Source organism: Mytilus trossulus, chromosome 13 (genome assembly GCF_036588685.1).
Source record: "Mytilus trossulus isolate FHL-02 chromosome 13, PNRI_Mtr1.1.1.hap1, whole genome shotgun sequence".
NCBI lineage: Eukaryota > Metazoa > Mollusca > Bivalvia > Mytilida > Mytilidae > Mytilus > Mytilus trossulus.
In genome coordinates, this window is record NC_086385.1 from 357503 (window position 1) to 377810 (window position 20308).

The window sequence follows — 20308 nt, forward strand, 5'->3', positions numbered from 1 at the left end:
CTATATTGCTATGAATCTCAGTTTATGACCAAACTCAGTAAAGACCCATCATTGTTATATTTGGTTGATAAATTCAAAAATACCTACCGTTATCTCACTAGTAACCCGAATTTAGCTTGAACGGACAAAAACGTGTTAACGCTATTTAAATGAGATTAATTGTTATTTGATAAAGATTGACAAAAATTAAAAAATATTTTTAATTCATTTCAATTCATTTCAATTCATTTTAACGCCAGTCAAATATATTTCTTTGCGGTGAATCAATTGAAATCAAGTTGCTGGTAATGTACGTCAAACTATTAGGCCACGCCCCCGTTAAACTATTTCAAACAGGCATCAGTTCGTTTTAAACATCGTTGAGACCCGAGCTTTGTACAGGTAAATCACTCAAGCAAGACAAACTTGATTTATTTATCGTTTTTTTTTCATCAAATTTTATCGAATTCAGTTAAATGTGTGTATTCTTAGTAAAGTCGCATGCTTCACAATTGTTAACAAATGAATGAACAATAGATGTGACATTTAAGAAATTTAAATAAAAACATTAAAATATTGATGCACGGTTTAAGAAATGTGAATTTGTTGAAAATAAAATAGTAAACTTGCAAACTTTCAATCCATTTGTTCTCATCGAGGTCCGCGTCCATGTTTCAATGCGATATGTAACATGAAAGTCCAATATGTTACAAATGTTACAAATGTATAGACTCTACGATGTCCGAGTTCTGTCCGAAATAAATAATTGATAGCACTTATAAGACATAATGATGGAATATTTGTCTTTTGTTGAAGTCGACACGTCTCCCTTTAGATGGCTTTCGGTTATCTCCGTAGTTCGGTTGCTGTCTCATTGGCGTATATCTTACATCTCCTTTTTTTCGTGCATCACTTATTTATCATGTGCACTGATGGCTGAAAAAACCTGATCGTATACCTCGATAGCACTGCCTGTCACGTTTCTTTTGCATCAAATAGAGCGGTTTGATTTGGTTTTGAATGGGTTTTACTAAACGTCTAGTGGCAAATATTTCACCCATAATACAGCCATTATGTCAGTGGCACATCTGACGAAAATTCAAACCACAGATTACAAATTGCGTTTTTTTATTCTGAAGTTTATTAACGAATGATATGCTGCCTTATACTCTAATATCAGTTACCCATTCGTGAACGTAATGGACGTATGATGAATGAAGTTCCATGTTTTATCTTTAATATAAAATTTAAAAGGTTAAACCGGGTTGAATTATTACATTTACAAAAAAAACCATCATTTTATTTTTTAAATAAATTCAACAACAATAAAAGTATATTTTAAAAATTTAAATGACAGTTTATATTGACCATTATATACATATAAAGACCGATGTCGATAACTCCATTGATCTTTTTTATCGTTATATTTTTAGCACGAAATAAATACAGGAGTTAATCATATCATAGAAAAAATATCAAACAACGTTAGTTAAGACACGATTGATAAAATCTAATGGTTTATATTTCAGTTTCGAATCAGATTTTTTTAGGCACCAGTGTTACTACTCATTTTGATAAACAGTGAGACGCTTACTTGCAATTCGGAATTGACGAAATAACGTAGCGAAATGACCGTACTTATAGATTATACTTTTGTTTTCCATCTTAATTGTATTGTCATTTTAGGAACCGTTATAGCTTGCTGTTCAATGAGGACCAAAGCTCCGTGTTGAGGCCGTACTTTTGACCTCTAATTAAATTATACCATGTGACTTGACAGATAGTTGTTTCATTGGCACACATACCACATCTTCTTATTTATATTAAATGGGATCAGTTTATTACATTTTCATTTAGATAAAAAAAAAATATAAAAATTCAGTGAATCAAATGAATTTGTAGCATATTGTTACATTCAAAAGTTTTTAATTTTGATTGATAGTAAACATTTTTGTATTGCATTGGTCCACAAATAATGCCCAGTGTCAAATATTACACATCGATGACCACTTAGATTAGTTACTTTAATTAAACTCATTTCCTTGGCTGGTAGTACACGCTTGTATTTTGTCCTTTAAAGTTAGTCTGTCGGTTTAATCATGGAAAAAAGTAAAATCACAAAAATACTGAACTCAGAGGAAAATCAATTTGGAAAGTCCATAATCACATGGCAAAATCAAAAAACAAAACGCATCAAAAACGAATGGACAAGAACTGTCATATTCCTGACTTGGTACAGGCATTTTCAAATGTAGAAAATGGTGGATTAAACCTGGTTCTATAGCGCTAACCCTCTCACTTTAATAACAGTCTCATCAAATTCCGTTACATTTACATGATGCGTTAAATAAACAGTCACAATCAATAAAATAGTCAAAATATGGGAACATCAGTCATCATCGTATAACAATTTAACAGGACACAACAACATCTACTATCTACGAACACATGGATTGATTTGAGTGTCTGACGTCAGAAAAATTATATACGTCACATAAATTTGTCGTGAAGTTATATTAAATATTAATGAATCACAGTTTAAGGAGAATTCTGTGATCCCGCGGTAATCTCGACAAATTCTTCGTCTTATGCAAATAGATAAAAAAAAAGTATAAAAATTTGCTTACGACTGAATTCAGGCCGAGAGAAATATGTTTTGTTTTATTTCAGATTACGATTAAATTCAGGCCAAGAGAAATATGTTTTGTTTTATTTCAGATTATTTAGTACATATACAAAAATATTCTTAATCTTTTACAATTTACAAATAAAATTTGATAGTGCTTTTTATGCACATGGTAGATGAAACCTGTATGATCTAATTTTTTCAGAGGTCTGTGAAATATTGAAAATAGTACGTTCCGGAAAACACAATTCGCTATATAAAATGCTTGTAAAATTCCGTTACATGTGGTACGCTCATATTTAAATACCTTCCTATAAGAAAGTGAAAAAAACAGTTTTTGAAATTCACCTAAAAAAGATTAAACGAATAGTTTAACTTATTTCTCAAATATCGAATACACAAATGAATCTCTGATTTATCCACGCTTAAAATTTGTTTTTACTGGCAGGTGTCTGCTGGTATTCGATTGGACATCAGTATCAATGTAGGCGTAACAGCCTATCATATTTATCCAATCAGCTGTCTTGTATGCGACGACATACGGTCCACTTAGTTTAGTTTTCCTTGTAATGAATTATAAATTGATTGCAATAAAAATTATTCAATACACTATAAAGCAAACAATGTCTAGCCCAAAAATGACTTACACGACGCTATACTATACATATTATACTTAATAATTATTTACAAATTAAGACAGCGTAAAAAATAAAATAATAACATTAATAATAATTACTATTTAACGGTAGAGCTCTAGGGTGGTGTTCTCGAAAGTCTCCTAAGATTCGTCCTAAGTCATAGATAAGACCAATTTTAGGATGGACTTAAGATCAACTTAGGACACTCTTAAGTTGTATCTCGAAGCTATCCCATTCCTTTTAAATATACAATTCCTTGCTCAGACCTGAGACTACTATATGTGTTATAGTAGTCTCAGCTCCGACGAATCTTATGTTAGGACGTCCTAAACATATCCTAAATCGAAATACAGATATTTGTTGATAAAACATTTATAAATGACGAGAATATTGAATACAATTATTTACGAATTTTATAATAACATGTTCAGAATAAATTGCATAATTACCAATGTAATTATATAAAAAAAGATTGTTATTTAAACTGGAAAACAATTTGTTTTGAAAAGAGAATTAAATTTTTAGTATAATCGTATCGTAAAACACGGTTCAAAGTTTAAAATCATTCACCTTTTCTTTATATACGAGTTAATAACCGATGGTGCGTTTCATTTCATGTTCATTTTCACGTAAAATAATGAGCAAAAAGCGAAATCCAAACTTTATTACACTAGGATGAAGATAGGATGCTCTTAAGACACCTTGTTGGGTGTCCTAAAGTTAGGACGAAAAATGAGATATATCACAAGTTAAGAAAGCTTCGAGAACACGACTTAGGACAAAGACTGGTCATAAGATAGACTTAGGACACGTCCTAACCCTAAGATAGCTTCGAGAACACCACCCCAGATTTAACGGGGTCTATTATGCTATTAGTATGATAGTCCCAGCAATTTGTAAAAAAAAGATCATCAAAAAAACGGTTGTGCTATTGTGGGCAAGGGACTTGCCGGTACGTCTAAAACCCACCCAGGCCGCTTTGGTGCACTAAGCCCTAAGACATTTATGGAACACTACAGCGAACTTTCTAGACAAATTTGAAATTGTCAGATAAAAATAGCCAACGCTTATATTGAAGAATAAACAATTAATGAAAAGAAATATTACTATACATTGTAGGGACATTTTGACTAATTCACTAGCTTTGATACAGCGGAAGCAAAAACATCGAGCGTAGCAAAGATAAAAAAAATTAATAATGCTAAAAAATTATCTATTTTCAAATCAAAGGACAAAGCGTACGCAATGTCATCCGGAATCCGAATCTGACTGACTAGCAAATTACTACAAAATTAAACCCAAAAAAAAAGGAACAACGTATGTTAGAATCACGAAAAAATTGGATTTAGATTAGATTTGTGATCATTGGAATTTATTAAGACTTTTTGAAATATCTATTTCTAGGAACTTTTTTTAGATCGAAATTAATAAAGTTCATATATAAGCATGTGGTACAGCTCACACCGATAAATATATTACGGCATATATATATAGAATTGCAAATAAACCTTTCAATAATGAATTCTTATAAGCTGATTTTAAAGCTTATAATATAAGAGATATAGGATATAATTCAATTTGACGGCAACCAAACGACAAAAACACTATAGGTAAATCAAGACCGCATGTTTAGTCTTCAACAAGAAACATGTGTCTACACGAAATGCCAAGCTCTAATTCGTCATGAACTTGTAGATACAATATTCAAAAAACAACAATATTAAAGTATAAATAATATAAATATTCATTATTCACACATATTCTAGATTTTCTAAATCGTTTGAGACACGTATGCAAAGCCCATGTATTTTCCGTTCACATAATGTTTTGACGGTTTTCCTTTTTTATTTATAACGTCCTACAAACATTGCTCAGACTAGACAGCATGAAAGACTAAAACACTTTTATAAGTCAGCGTATAGTTTATTCCTTGAATGCCAACATCCTTTGATCTACCGACAGTTTACCTATAAATAATGTTGGCTTTCGAGGAATAGGTGCAAAAAAGTTATCACAACACGAAAGCATGCTTATCAAAAAGGTATAGGAGGAGGGTTGAGATCTCACAAACATGTTTAACCCCGCCGCATTTTTGCGCCTGTCCCAAGTCAGGAGCCTCTGGCCTTTCTTAGTCTTGTATTATTTTAATTTTAGTTTCTTGTGTACAATTTGGAAATTAGTATGGCGTTCATTATCACTGAACTAGTATATATTTGTTTAGGAGCCAGCTGAAGGACGCCTCCGGGTGTGGGAATTTCTCGCTACATTGTAGACCTGTTGGTGACCTTTTGCTGTTGTTTTTTTATTTGGTCGGGTTGTTGTCTCTTTGACACATTCCCCATTTCCATTCTCAATTTTATTTAATTCGAATTGAATTCGAATCGAATGCGAATCGAATTCGCTAATCGCGTACACACACTCTTCTTTTTTTAATTCGAATTAAATGTCCGTGTGAACGAGGCATAATTAAACAGATAGTTAAAATCTAATTCATGTTTGTTACGTTGTTGAAATTTTTTTCTGATGATACTACTTGAACGAATATGGATTCTCTTAAAATGAAACTTTGAAAAGTGTTGCATCACATGTGCATATTGTGAGAAATTCCAGTTTACACAAATGTGAAGCCTCTTTGGACTTTGAAGGTTTTTTTCAATATTTCTATAGTTGTGTGTGCTGTAACATCCTACCATATTACTTGATTAAATTTCTTGAAACTTTGTATCACGTGTTAGAATACTATTGTTGTATTATTTTCAGTTTGTTCAGGATATTTTTCTTGGTAATAATACTACACACTTTTTTGCAAGTGATTCATGAAATGATACTGGTAAGGGGTTTATCGTGTTCGCAAATCATCGGTGTTCTTAAAAAACAAAGTAATGTAGTTTGATTGGAATTGAGACAAATTTCCACAAGAGACCAAATGACACAGAAATTCACAAGTATAGGCCACCGTACAGTCTTCAACTATGAGCAAAGCCCATACCACATAGTGGAACTAACTATACAAATCAGATGAAACCGGTTTAACTTATCAGATGTAAATAAATAGAAATACTACACAGAATAGACGTGGTCAGGTTCTTGTATATCCGAACAAACAAAAAACACTTGTAAAGTACATCCTCAGAGAAAACTTGCAGTTACTGACAGCTAGTTCAAAGCCACAAACAACTAAAAAAATCAATCCGCTATAGACTAAATTCTTGTTACCCTATTTTATGGTTAATTGTTTAATTAAAATATTCATATAATTCAAGTATATATACTTAACAAATAAATATTTATAATAATATGGAACAAAATAAATCTCTAATATCCTCTTTTAGTTTGAAATAATTATATTTAACTAAATGTAAATGTTATATTTATATATATGTCTTATGTTAATAAAACTTGTTCATTCCCAAATTTATTTATTTTTTAATAAATAGTAACAAAAATCATTTTCTTTCTATCTTTATATTCATAATTATTTAACCCTTAAATTTTGCTACTTTTCCTATCAAAATGGGATAAAATGTTACAATTTCATCAAGTTCACTAATTATTTTTTAAAGTTAAATACTTATAAAAACAGAAATATTTTTGTTGGCATTCAAGGAATAGGTAACATATAAAATGTTGGCATTCGAGGAAGACAGCAGCGTAAACACGGTGTTTTTTTTTAACAAATCGATAATTTCGTTGCCCAGGGATATGAATTTGACATTAAAAGTCCCTCAGACCTTCACAATACCCGGCCGTGTCATTTCAGTTTTAACAGATCGAGAACACGACCTTTTAGGATATGCATGAATTACCATACGTATGTCCGAGCATTTGTTATAATGTATTAATAACGTGTGACGTAATTTATTTTGAACTCTTTTTTTTGGGGGCGCTTTTTTTACCAATCCACTAAACAAGAAACAATGCATGATGGGCTACAACATGTTTACAATCAAACGAAAACAAGTGTTATTTACGGAAATACAACACATTTATTCATGCTTTGCGGTATTATCAATTTCGCTTAGATTTTTTTTTGTATCCATATTTATAGCTTGTGATATGAAGTATTCTTTCAATGCTCAGATTAACGAAGAATTATTTCTATGCAAAGAACAGAGTATTAAATAACCCGATATACAGTCATTTCTGTATGATTGCTGATGACACACAGATTTCGGGTATTCGTCCGCAAGACAGCAACGTAACGACAGTTTTAACACAAAGCCAATTATCTTTAAAATAAACTTACTAGTGTAAAGCTAAATGTCGGTGCTAACTTTCATAAAGACAGTTAAAAAAATTAGGGATCCTTGAATTTTGTGCTCGTAAACACAGGAAAGATTAAGAGGGGTTCAAATTTATATTGGGGTCACTAAATTTTCATCGCTTTTCACAAAATTGATTTTATGATGTTGTACCCTTTTTTATGATGTAAAAAATAATTTAAATCAATAATTTATTTCTCTATAGGAAACAACAACGTATAATCATCAAGCGGGACAATTTAAAGCCGATTATATGTTATGTTTTCTTCTCATTATTGAAGGCATTGCGGTTGCCTATCATTACTTACATCCATGCACTTCATTTGAAACTTTAACAAAATTCATTCACACAGAAATCACAGCTTATTAGTGTAGGTGTAAGGGCAGGGAAGTTATATAAAATACAAAACTATTTAACCGTTGTTTTTCCCGTTTGAATGGTTTTACACTAGTAATTGTGGGGTCCTTTATAGCATGTTGTTCGTTGCGAGCCAAGGCTCCGTGTTGAAGGCTGTACATAAGCCTACAATGGTTTACTTTCATTAATTGTAATTTGGATGGAGAATTGTCTCATTGGCACTCACACCACATCTTCCTATTTCTATATTCAATACACCTTAAGGGCGTTAGCCTGAATGTGTGCGTCTTTATTACGCCAAAATAATGCAGAACGACAAATTGAATTATTAAGGACAGGGATTGATTGAATGATTGATTGATTGTTTGTTGCTTAACGTCGAGTGGCAAATATTTCATGCATATTCAGGACGAGAACAAGTTCACAATATATACACTAGGTATGTTGATACGGTAAAGGCCATCTGAGATGATGGTCAGGGAAATTTGGACTGCCACTGGAAAATGAGGATACCTTGTATAGGGACAGAAATTTTGCCTTGCAACAGGCCACCTACGGACCCATCAAAAGAGTTGTTGCAAGGATTCTTTACGTGCAAAGAGCAAAGAGCGTTGCAGTATCTTTACACGAGGCATCAGATTTCACGTCCCCCTTCTGACCGGACGTGACTGCGAACTTAATTCATCCCGCACAGCCAAACGGACGCCCCATTTCGGCAAGCATTTTACTGCCCCATTCACCCTAAAGGACAGGGGGTTTCAATACTAACGGATTCCCTGTTAAGAAAATGTAGGTGATCTTTCAGCAATTTGATAATATGCTATTGAAATGCATATCCAATTTATTTATCGACAACTTTATGTCAAAAAAGGTAAATCATTTTGACAGAAAACAAAGACACTTTTCCTTGCATAATTTAATCTTAAATATTTGAAAATTGTTATAATAAATGGGTATTTTTTTTAACATTTTGATCACAGCCAAATTTTGTACGGTGTGTAGAAATACCACAAAGGACTAAGGCTTCTTAGTGCACTGAAGGACTATACAAATCATTGGTGCATTAAGAACAAAGTTTTTGCACTAAGGACTTTAAAACGATGTTATTAGACCACAAACATGGATATGAGAAGATATAAGTATATAACTCATAAATATAAATTTGGGTATCAATATATATCATAATTTTGAAATTGACTTTCTTTTTTATCAGCGCATGCCATGTGAGCGAAGGCTTATTGCAAATTCCCAAACATCAATGTTCAGTCAACCTTATCCAATAAACAATTGTCATTTGATCGTTACTAATTGATAACTATGATAGTTGTAGAATAAACTTTAGTTAATGATTTAGCGTAGTTTATTTTCAACTTGATGAAAGAATAATTTTATTTTATGTCCTTCTTAACAACACAGGAGTTTACATTTGTACATACTTTCATAAGAGATTGATAGACATTAAGATGGGAAAATGTGGCATTCGTGTGGATCTTAAAAACCCGATTACATCATTATTATATTGTGTGGAAATGGAACTGTACGGTTTCTACATTTTCGACATCCGAAAATATAACAAGTTGCAACATGGAAAGTTTTCCAATAGTGAATCAAATGATACAATATAACGTTTCTTCTAGACATTCAAAACATTCTATATGTATATATGAACCAGAGACGTCTCTGTATGAACAAATCAAATAATAAACGACGTATGCATACAAACGTTTTTCGTCGAATGGAGGAGCTTTTAATATATCGATCAGAACTGTCACACAACAGCGATAAAAATGTCAATAATCATTGAAATACACATCGTTGAGTCAAGAAATTTTAAAAGTACTATTTCTGATGTATGGTCTTACCTGTCTGAAAGTTTAAAAGCCATTGCACCAGTAGAGATTCACAAATTATATTTTTTTTCAATATCGGATAAATTATTCGACTGTACACTCGCTTATATTACGAGTTTACTGTACTATCACTTGGGCCTTTCCTGTACAATCGCTTGTCCAACTTATCAAAGCTTATTTTCAATAATGATGTGATATGATTTGCAATTATACAACTATCCATCAAATTAATTGGATGTACACATGTAAGCTATATTTTCCTGCATGGTTATCTCGCCATACGTTTATATTGGTTTGGTAGGTGATCACTCAAAATCGTTATTTAAAAATCCTGTTTGTAATATGTAGATTCACTTCAATACCTGTGATTTTACTATGTTCACAACTTCGATGAACCAAAGCAAGTTAAATATCGACCTGTATTTAATTCAAAATGGTTCTCTTTTTCTTCTGTTGGTATACAATAGTCCATCGACATCCCTTGATAAGATACTGTTGTCATGCGAGGACTGAGTCTAGTCCATTTACAAAACTTTAACCCAAATTAAACAAAATGTATGTTTCTTTCTTATGTTCAATGTAAAAATGCCGGTATATAATTTTAAATTGCAACTGTCTATAGTTCCGAAACGTTCTATCCAGGCGTATAAACGAATGGTTGACAAGTGCGTATATTTTTGTTAAATCAATATTTCTTGTATGTTTCAAACTGTTCTTCACTTTTGACATCGAGACGAGTACTTACATTTTCTCAAATTTACTCTTGGAGATTTTTTTATTTTATCAAATTTTTTTTTTTTAATTATTTAGATTTTTATAAGTAATATTCTTTACACCAGAAATGTTATTTATAAACAAGCGTATGAGTTTTAGTAATATTGACTAGTATATATCACTATCGGACACGCAAGACAGAGATGTATATTATACACCCGACAGGAAATCGCTTGAATACCTGGACGTGTCACCTCACAATACCTTTGGAAGTAATACCTTTAGCCATGCAGGTGATCAGACATGGGAAGGTCCGAATATTTAAAATAAGTTTATTACATAAAAGAATTATGAACAAATAAGATTTTCGAAAACAAATTTCACGGCACACTTATTTATGATCATTTATGACTTAGAACTATGACCTTTTAACCAATTCCCATATAAACAGTTAAAAATGACATGCAAACCTTGGTTACTTACAAAAAAAAAATATTTCCGTATCAAATTAGTAAGTCGGATAATACAACCGTACGATTGACAAGATATCAACTCGCAATAACGACTACATAAGGTTACTGTTTCGGTCTTTTGTGGTTCAAAGACATATCGTGGCCAAAAACGGAAACAATGGTCAAAGATGGTCAAACTGGCGGCACGCAGAGAATTGATACTCTAGTTTTAAAATCGATGGTGATCTCTTGTCTAGCAGAATAAAATTTAAAATCAATGAATTTGAGTATTTTTACAGAATGGACATAATATCAATTCATGAGTTTGATTTTTTTGCGGGGTTTCCCTTTAAGAAAATTGTTTAATCTCGAAAGAAATGCATCTTTTCCCGATATTTCACAGTTTGACGTCGCGCAAAATAACATTTACGGCAGCAATTTTAAATGTGTCAAAAAGAACGAATTCTTCAATTATTAAGTAAGAAAATTTCTGTCAAAAATCATTACATAGGAAACTTTTATTAAGGTCATATAATATGTGATAAGACTGATAATAAAATACTATTTCAATGTCATGCAATAAGGTTTAAATGCAAAAAGTTTTTAAAAGAAAGAGTTTAATGTCTGCTTTTTTAGATTAATTCTGCGAATGGTTTTTGTCTGTAAAAACATCAAACAGAGAGATAAAGAAATCGCAACTAATTGAATAAAATGGAGGATTGAAATGGAGAATGTGTCAAAGAGACAACAATCCGACCAAATATCAGAAAATGGTGCGTCTAAACACGACTAAGGACTCCTAAGTGCACTAATGAGTTATAATATGGTACTAAGGACTAAAAGGGGTGCTGTACAATGCAAATACATTTCTTATCTAGATAGATATTGATATTTAATGCATATATTCAAATTTAATCAATAAAAGATCATAAACGATTATAGAACAATGCCGTGCCGGTTTTCGTTAATCTTTCCGAAAATCACTGAACTATTAGGCACGTGTCAAATTTCATAACTGATAACACTTTATTACCTTAAAAAATGAAAAAAATAATTATTTGGATAAGAAAATTACCCTGACATTCAAATATATTTACCATAAAAATATGTTTTAAATTTTTAAAATATCATTTAATATGCATCGGTTTATGATTAAATGAAAATATATAGTAAATTGTTAAGCTGTTTTATTTCAGGAAGGAAAACAATGTTTGCATCGAAAAAAATAGCCCCTCTCTTATAAATGCTCAATGGGGGCTTAAATTTGGACACCGATCGCGAGGTTTGACTGCCATAAACAACAGATTACGAATAGCAAACAGTGGATCTACCAATTGATATGTATGAAAGACAACGACGGACACAAATTTATTGCACTGTAAAATTTCAACTACCATTATTAAGATCGATTTTTCAAATCTCCTTATCAAATAAGATGGGATATCTATTACCCTTTTGGTTTCAAATTGGAATTAAAAATTGCACTTTCCCAAAGAGTTTTAGGTAAAATCCCGAGAATATTACCTCTTAGAAATTTGACTGAGTGTAAGGATGTTTGGAAATATGTATGAATTTTCTGACATACTTGAAATTGTATATAAGAGATCAAAACAAATTCAGTATGTTTACTGTACAAACAAACAACAGACACCAATTGTGTCAGTTATATTGTTTAATTCATTTTTACTGAGAGAAAAATTTGATTAATTGATTATTCAGTGGTTGTTTAAACGTCAAGTGGCAAAAGTTTCATGCATATTAAGTTTTCTTAACTAGTTTTAATTAATTTGTACGAATCAAATTTTCTGACAAAATAATATCTTTTGCTCTAAATTAACATATACGATTCTGATAACAATGGATAATATAAGGAACATTTGTAACTTACATAAAAAAAAGAAATTTTGATTGTTTAATCAGTTGTTTTGTCAGTTCGCTCGTGTCAGTGGGATCACTGATTTTCGGCAATATCAAGGAAAAACCGACACGTTCTTAATAATGTTCAACTACTAGTACTCATTTATTGGTGAAATTTACCTAATATGTCCTGTTGATAAGTATATATGTACAGAAGTACAAAAATTTGCAGTGCATGTTAACATACAAGAATCAAATACTTTCTGCTATGCTTGTAGTGAATACGAAAACAGCTTACTAATTTTTTTAGATATATACATATAAACCCATCAAAGTGAAAAATTATATAACATGAAAATAAAAATACATAGATCATTCATTTATTGCAATCAATTATATCAAACATGTAGTTGAAATAATTTCTAGAACCAATCACCGTCTATAGATATAATGCGTCGGACATTGTATGCATAAAAATAAGATTTAGATTTTTTCCTGTATGAAATAAAATTAGTTTAGGGTTTTGCGGAACACAATGTCTCGCCTTCGTTTGCCGTAAACTTGAACTCTCAGGCTGAACTTTAATCAAGGCACTATGTTTTGATTGTTAGGAGCTTCTGTCTAAGTTCAGAAATATTTCCGGTGCCTATAAAATAGCCGACTTCAATTTAGTTATTTGAATCTGAGCTGGCAAAATAACATATTATCTATTATGCTGGTATCGACAAAACAGCTACAAGTATTGCCTTTAATTACAATGCATATCAATTTTAAATAATAGCTTTGAGAATCGTGTAAAAAGCGTTCGTTGTTCATTCGTCAATGAATCATTCAACGTGCGTGTATCGTGTATTTATTTTAATCATCGTGCATCGTGCGTGTATCGTGTATTTATCATTCATCGTGCATCGTGCGTGTATCGTGCGTTCATCATTCATCATTCATTTTGCGTTAATCCTTCGTGTAACGCTCATCGCTCATCGTGCCTGTATCGTGTATCGTGCGTGTACCGTGCGTGTATCGTGCAATCACCGTGCGTGTATCGTGCGTGTGGTCAGTTTGAATTTTAGAAGGTCTGTAAGCATGCATGTGTGTGTACGCTCAACCTCCTAAACTGAAGTGGATGTAAGCAATTTTAGGCAACAAAGCCTTCAATAACGAGAAAACCCCTTCCATATAGTCGACCGATCACTAAAAGGCCCCGACTGGAAAATGTGATTTTTTTTTAAACTCTAACCAGAGTGCATGTATATCAGCTTACAGAACTTGAAAACCAAAAAAATCAGTTATAAATAAAAATATGGATAAACATTTTTTTTAAGCTATCTTAATCATAAACAAGCTTCTGTCCTAGTTTATTAGAAATCCAGGATAGTTAAGAAAGTAATTAAAAACTTCAAACACTTTACACACAGAGTAATTTTTTGTGGTTTGCAGATAGCTATTGCAACAAAAGTCGGAAGGCTCAACAAAAATGTAATAAACTATTATACTTTGCGAAATATGTGTGTCTTCTATTATATCAGTATGTGTTGGTGAAAATAAAATCTCTATACATTTTTGACTATTTCAAAATATCTTTATAAAACATTTCTACAAAAAGTGAACTTACGGAACAAGCAAACGAATTTAAAAGAAACAAAAATAAGAAGAAAATACACTCTTACATAGAAGTAAAAACTATAACAGTCAGAAAAGCAAAATAGATATGGCAGTGATAACTATACCATAAAAAAACCAAGAACAACATGAAATAACATATTATATATACCTTCTTAAAATAAGTTTACTAGTGTATTCAAAACGGGTCAAGGTTGAACGAACATGAATTTCTATATATTACTGTCAACTGAGTGTTGCGCGTGTCGATAAAATATAAAATAACTTTCTAAATGTGATTATAAAATTGTTTATTTTTAAAACGTTGACTTATATATGCAATGTCTTTTGTGTCAATTGTATCATTCCATCAGGTCCTTGAGTGCAATTTTTTGTTCTTAGTGCACTAAGGGGGACTTTTGCGGTATTTTAACGGACACCCCAAAAAAGAATTAAAGGACAAAACGTTATTATGTGGATTTTTTTTTCGGAAAATGTTTCATTTGTCAAATATTTGAGAACAAATCTATTCTTTTTCAATTCAATACATTTTAGGTAAACACTTACACATACACGACCCTACATTTTTGATAGAAAAAAATGCATTTTCAATATCGTATAATCTTTTTAACTATATTAAATTTGCGGTTTTGTGATATGTGCATGTAGTTTGAACAACGTCGCCATGATTTGTCTAGGTTTGTCCAAAACAGTCTTAACAGACTGGATTTAACGCTTGAGCATATTAAAAAGGCGTAAGAGAATGCCGACTAACAGCCAGTCGAGATCGTTTAACTAAACCTACCCGTTGTTATCGCAAACTGAAATTTATCTCATATATACAGGATACATGTTCATTTATTACAAGAATTTTTGTACGTCAAGGTGTATGATAGTACGATAATATACGAATCGTAAAAACGCTTCAATATGCTCGTCCACTATATGATCTTCCACAATTTACGCCTGTTTTGCTCCAGCGACCGGTATTACAGTTTAACATAGTTTAAAAGCTCATTGATCTGTTACTGTATTTACAATTTTGAGCAAGACTTAACTGTTTATTATTAAAATTCAACAAATGTCAACATTATCTTCATCAATGTTATTATTTAACAAAACATTGTTTTTCATTACAAGCAATTTCATATATTAATAAACAGCTAGTGAATATTTGTTGTCTACCGAAAATATAAGATTTAAATTATATACGGCAACGCAATGAATAATTTCTGTGAAGTTACTTTTATTTCCGTTACATATCTAATTTACGAGTACAAAATAGTACAACAGAAAAACAGAAACGATAAATATTCAGGAATACCTAAAGTTTCGTAAGCAATTGCAAGGTACCACACGTTACTTACTAGATTCCACGAGTTTTCATAGCAATTGGCAATTTTTAAAACGAATATATATGTGAGATAAGGATCTACTGCATTTGGCAAATTCAAATTATGTTATACTACTTTTTTATTTTCAACGGATTCACATTTCTTAAACCGTGCATCAATATTTTAATGTTTTTATCTAAATTTCTTTAATGTCACATGTATTGTCCATTCATTTGTTGAAAATTGTGAAGCATGCGACTTAACTGAGAATACACGCATATAACTAAATTCGATTAAATTTGATAAAAAAAAAACGATAAATAAATCAAGTTTGTCTTGCTTGAGTGATTTACCTGTACAAAGCTTGGGTCTCAACGATGTTTAAAACGAATTGATGCCTGTTTGAAATAGTTTAATGGGGGCGTGGCCTAATAGTTTGACGTACATTACCAGCAACTTGATTTCAATTGATTCACCGCAAAGAAATCTATTTGACTGGCGTTAAAATTAATTAAAATGAATTGAAATGAATTAAAAATATTTTTTAATTTTTGTCAATCTTTATCAAATAACAATTAATCTCATTTAAATAGCGTTAACACGTTTTTGTCCGTTCAAACTAAATTCGGGTTACTAGTGTCTGGATGATAATTTTTCGTTGAATAATCCAGAGTTCTCTAAATATACTTCAGGAATTTACCCAAACGAACTTACTTTAACTAAATCTAACATAAACAGTAGCAGCTGTCCTTTTCTAGATTTAGACATTTCAATTTCAAACGGGAAACTTCACACTAAAATTTACGACAAAAGAGACGATTTTTCATTTCCTATTGTTAATTTTCCTTTTTTAGACGGCGATGTGACTTTGGCTCCATCATACGGTGTTTATATATCGCAACTCGTTTGGTTTGCCCTATGTGTTCTGATGTCATAGATTTTAACGAACGTAATCAATGCATCACTGGTAAATTGTTGTGTCAGGGATTTCGATACCATAAATTACTTAAAACTTTTACTAAATTCTTTCATAGATACAAAGATTTGATTAGTAAATTTAGCTATACCTGTAGAAAGCTTATTAAAAATGGTAGTTCACATCCTAAATTGTATGGTAATATTGTACTTAAAGCGAGGAAATCACTATGTGATCTTTGTAAACTCATCGAACCTTTAAACAAACTTATAGGTAAGGGTTATCGTACCAATATTGTAATTAGATCTCTGAATATAGTTCACATTGGCACTAATATTGATTTTGTCATTAGCAAATTAAAACCTACCTTAATTTCATTACCTGTTGAGGCGAGATGTATAGAGACACAGACACGTTTACTTTTATTTTTATAGAAGTCGCTCTTCACTATACTATTACCTGTCGATACATTTTTTCTGGCATTGCACAAGTCATGTCTTCTTTGACTATAAATGAAGTTAAAATACTAAATCCCTGTGATGTGTTATAGTCGATTTTAGTCTCTGATGCATGATTTTTTATTGTTGATTGGTTTTGGCTTTTAACTAGCTGTCAGTAACTGCGAGTACTCTCAAATCGTATTTTCTTGTTAATTCGACCTGTTGATACTGTTTATAATGCTTTTTTGTTATTTGTTATTCATATGGATGTTGTCTGTACACCAGCTTTGATTATTTGTAATATCTTCAATTTTTCACTTATTCTTACAACATTTGTATAAACTTCAAGATTATAAAAAACCGGTTTTTTTCTGAAGTGAACATTGATTGGTTAAATATTTCTCAGTGATGTCCTGTGTTTGAACTTGTTTGTTAGCTTTTTGGTCATGAATGTTTGTCTCTAATATTTAATTAACTGTGCATTTGTATTCTGATATCGCATATCAAATTTATTCGTTCATTGTGTAATCATACGTTTTTTGATTGAGTTAAGTCTGCCAATTGATATTTTATCGTATGTTTTTCTATGTTGTGATGTTATGCTATTGTTTCAGAAAAAGGGAGAAGGTATGGATCCATTAAAACTTTTAATCCCGCTGCAAATGTTCGCACCTGTCCTAAGTCATGAATCTGATGTACAGTAGTTGTCTTTTGTTTATGTAATATATACGTGTTTCTCGTTTCTCGTTTTGTTTATATAGATTAGACCGTTGGTTTTCCCGTTTGAATGGTTTTACACTAGTAATTTTGAGGCCCTTTATAGCTTGTTGTTCAGTGTGAGCCAAGGCTCCGTGTTGAAGGCCGTACTTTAACCTATAATGGTTTACTTTTTAATTTGTTGGAGAGTTGTCTCATTGGCACTCACACCACATCTTCCTATATCTATTATCTATTCTACTTTAAAAAAAATATATTCATAAAGTCATGTGTCATATATGTTTGTCTTTGATTATTCCATTGTTAAGTTTCTTTGTAATAATATACCTCAAAGTAAAAACTGATAAGAATGTAGATATAATTAGTTTTCGTATCCACAGATTACTGGTCTTCATATCTGACTTAGCCAAGGGGAATGTATGTTTTTTCTGAATTGCTTATCATTTATGTTACTTCACAAACATTAATATGTTTCATTTTACGACATACTATTGTTAAAAAAATACTGACAAAAAATCATTTATTGTATGGCAAGTTCAAGTTTTTATCTTAATTGTTTAGCGCCTGAAATAGTTTTTAACTCGATAATGACTAAACTATCGATACCTCAAACAAAGTTTTATGGACCGTGTATTACACCACATGAAAATGTCTTGATGTTCAGTTCTACAGTTTATAATATTTTTTTTTATGAAAATATTTTTTTTCCTTTTTCTTAACAGCATTCAAAGTCAATTGATCTATCATTTTGCCGGAAAGTTAAACGACACAGAACCCTCACAGACTTGCCATGTTCTTGCATAAAGGGAATATATATGTACACGAGACAAGACTATAGATAAGTGCAAATAAAGTATACCAAGCATCAATTTTATGCAAAGTTAATCATACGTTCACAAATTTGTATGTCTAATCCAATTTGTTGTTTTCCCCATTTACACGTCCGGAATATGACAGTTCTTGTCCATTCGTTTTTGATGCGTTTTGTTATTTGTTTTGCCATGTGATTATGGACTTTCCGAATTGATTTTCCTCTAAGTTCAGTATTTTTGTGATTTTACTTTTGTCTAGCAATTGTTTGTTACAAAAACTTCGTTAAAGCAAGTAAAATGGAACTTCTAGATACATATACTTGATAATATGGAAAAGTAATAATTTGTCTGCTCAGCAATTTGTCTGGTTATAACTCTTTACGTGCAATGTAAAGTAAACACTGTTCACTTACCGTGTTAACTATTTGTGAAAAAAAGTGCACTAAACAAAATTTTCCCTATTTACATTAATTGATATTACCGACTTTCGACAGTTGCATTACTGATAAAAAATGGGCTAACCCAGTTTGTGTCCTATACTTAGCATAAAATTATATTGTCTGGTCATTATTTTATAAAATACTAAAGTGAATTTCTCAGGGATGTCGAGTATCGATTAACAAAATAAAATGGTACTCGACTAATCGGTTTTATATAAATTGTTGTTGCTTTCTTATGCTCAAACAAAAAAAAATGTTGAGAGAGCACACAGTGAATAAAATATAAATCAAAATGTATATATAAAAAAACAAAAAACATACAAGTTTTTACGTTAAAGGTCATTAACAATTCTTTAAATTTATGTTTAATATTTGATGTATGTACAAGACCACTTTTCCAAGGCTTACAATTTTAGCTAATGTTAGTTTATCCCCTGCCTCTATACCGTCAGAGCATATAATTCCACCAGCTGGACTGTTAGTTAACCACCAAAATTGAGAAATTTCCTCGTTCTAGAAAAAGTTTACCAGATATTGTTTTTAGATAAGAACAAGTCGTTTCATCCTATGCCGACCCTCAAAAAATTATGAAAGGCATCAGTAAATTCTAATCATGCACCCTTTTGTTGATACTTTTTTGAAGTTTTCCAAATATACTGTTGTTTGAGTAATACATTTCTATAGAAATTAACTAATTACTTGATTTGATCATTGCCAGATTACATAATTAGAACATGTAGTATTAAAATGAGATATAATTCATTATGGTATACGATTCCTTTGACTATTATTTAGTCATAGGTAATACTAATTAGGGGTTTACATTCAGATGACCACGACCTGTTATTTCATATTTCCATTTTGTAAATGTTTTACCGAGCGAGTACTCGAGTATCGCTCGGTAAATCCGACGAGCAATTGATCAGTAAATTTTCACCGATTTGACATCTCTATAATTTGTTTATATGTCAAACCAAATTAAATCTAACTTAACATATGTCACGAGTGTTAGTTAACATTAAATTTACAAGGAATGTTAAAGTCATTTGAGTATGAACTGAAAATTACATCGTGATGTCAAGTTTATACCCATTGTAATGCTGACAAGTTTATCAGTAAAAAAAACCTTCAGATTATATATAGACATACTGCAGTGATTTAAACTGACCTGTTCGGTCTACTAAAACAAACTTTTAATCGAACTTAAACCGTCCGTAGCCTGAGGCACCATAAGTCATGTAATAATCTTGCCTTGTTAGTGCAAATGCAGTCATGTTTAAATATATCCCGACTTACCCGAATCAATAGAAGCAC

The 20308-nt window shown here is 31.4% G+C and overlaps 1 long non-coding RNA gene across 1 annotated transcript in view; it reads left to right on the forward strand.

Moving 5' to 3' along the window:
- LOC134693995 (uncharacterized) overlaps positions 1-20308 on the forward strand; it is a 146048-nt gene that overhangs the window by 105507 nt on the left and 20233 nt on the right. The gene's annotated exons all lie outside the window — the stretch shown is intronic.